The sequence below is a fragment of the Pundamilia nyererei genome, unplaced genomic scaffold (assembly GCF_000239375.1).
Source record: "Pundamilia nyererei isolate P.nyererei 1_Seehausen unplaced genomic scaffold, PunNye1.0 scaffold00038, whole genome shotgun sequence".
In the NCBI taxonomy this organism is placed as follows: Eukaryota; Metazoa; Chordata; class Actinopteri; order Cichliformes; family Cichlidae; genus Pundamilia; species Pundamilia nyererei.
The window spans coordinates 3,082,032-3,083,982 of NW_005187439.1; the positions used below are offsets into that span (position 1 = coordinate 3,082,032).

The window sequence follows — 1,951 nt, forward strand, 5'->3', positions numbered from 1 at the left end:
CACACACAAATCTTTTTTACGCACACACAAATTCTTTTTACACATACAAATCTTTTTTACACACACACAAATCTTTTTTACACACACACAAATCTTTTTTACACGCACAAATCTTTTTTACACACACACAAATCTTTTTTACACACACACACAAATAAATCTTTTTTACACATACAAATCTTTTTTTACAAGTACAAAATATTTATGACCACATTTTGAGCCCATATTCAAGTCTTCTTTGGTTTCAGTAGCTAAAGACTTGCATTGATTCAGTTTAAATTAAATAATGTAAGGAAACACTAATAAGCTTCTTAATTTCTTATTTGAAAGAGACAGACATTTCTGTTCTTCAGGATAAAATCAATTTGAGCAAATTCTTGATCCTTCATGTTCTACCAGTAAAGTGGTACAGTCCAATATTTCACTTTACTCATGCAGCAAATAAGTCTTTAGTCCTTCATTAAATGTAATCATGTGAAACCTAATGTTGTGCCCTTAAACAGGGGGAATAGTGAGGAGAGATGAATGAATAATACTTACACCCAGCTCTAGCTTTCACTCGTCTGTATTGAGTCTAACAAAAACAACACAATCAGAACCACATCCTCGTTGCTTTGATACACTCAGTCTAAGGACCACAGTTTCCAACTAAGGCTGCGTTCACACTGCAAGTCTTAATGCTCAATTCAGATTTTTTGATCTAATCCAATTTTTTTTGTCTGCTTGTTCACACTACAAATAAAATGTGACAGCAAACGTGCTCTAGTGTGAACCCTCAAAGAGGCCCACATGCGCAAAAGAAGACGTCACACAACGCGCTCTGTTTAGACCCAGACCAAACAGTATTGTTTGACTGATGGCCCTTAATGTAAAGAGTTGTTTCGGACTTTGTTTCCCAATTGTGCTTTAAGTTATAAAGTTATGGTGTTATTTACATATGGCCTAATAATTATCCTTATTGCTGTTTTAGAGAGGAGCGGTGCTTCAAAGGATAGTTGCAGTTTTCTGTCAGAATCTGCAGATTATACAGTACAAATAAAATGTTCATGTTTCACTGGATGGCCAGGAAGCGTTCACGATGTCTTCTCGGGCGCTTCTGCGATGCTGATAATTGGCGTCTGTCTTGTGTCAGTGACGTAACGCGACATGACCATTCAAACAGCAGTCGCTTTCTAAAACATCAGATATGTATCGGATTCAGTACCACAAACGAAAGTGCTAATTTAGTTTAGCTTTCCAATTCAGCACAATTCAGTTATTAATCAAAAGGTTGTGCTTACCTTTAATTTAGTGGGCCCCGTCCACCCGATTGATCTCCTGATTCCTGTCCGTCTGACACTGGACTCTGTCCTCCTCAATTTAACACTCAGACTCACATCAACCGGGCAGAAACGCCAAAAACTGTCCCGATTCTTTTTTGATGTGCTGAGAATAAACAACCAATACTCAGATCAAGTCCAGTCAACAACAATTATTTATTAAACACATATGTGGGAGATGTACACAACGTCACCCTCTGCATAGATCTCAAAGAGGAAGCATATGTCATACTGTTTTATATGTCAGGTTTCACACCCCCTCATGCGTAAGCAGATAACATAACACGCGTCAATTACTGTTAGTGACAGTAAGACACAATTCCTTTTTCCGTGATCTTATGCAATTACTTAGAATCTTTCTTAACTGCCTCTTGCCCCAGGGTTTCCTTTTGTTCTCTCTTAGCAGAGCAAACGCACGCCATGCATGAATTATATGCAACATTCTCTGACTTGAATAAATTAGTTTAACATTTAAACCTATTTTCTACACATTCCCGCACATAAAATAAAATAGTTTTTGTGTTTACACTCACTCTTTTAAATAGATACAAGTAAAACACAGCAGAAAATAAATAAAATCAAAGACTCAGCGATCCTGTTGCTCTATTTTCACCTGTAAAGCAGGACTGTGG

At 37.1% G+C, this 1,951-nt stretch overlaps 2 protein-coding genes across 3 annotated transcripts in view; one reads left to right on the forward strand and one right to left on the reverse strand.

Annotated features, from left to right (window-relative positions):
- Positions 1-1,783, reverse strand: part of LOC102208235 (UDP-glucuronosyltransferase 2A2-like) — a 5,761-nt gene extending 3,978 nt beyond the window's left edge. The window contains exon 1 of the mRNA XM_013910188.1: positions 1,281-1,783. The gene's annotated coding sequence lies outside the window, so the exon portion shown is untranslated. The remainder of the gene's footprint in view (positions 1-1,280) is intronic.
- The window catches only part of sh2d3cb (SH2 domain containing 3Cb), a 57,835-nt gene that overhangs the window by 25,917 nt on the left and 29,967 nt on the right, over positions 1-1,951 (forward strand). The gene's annotated exons all lie outside the window — the stretch shown is intronic.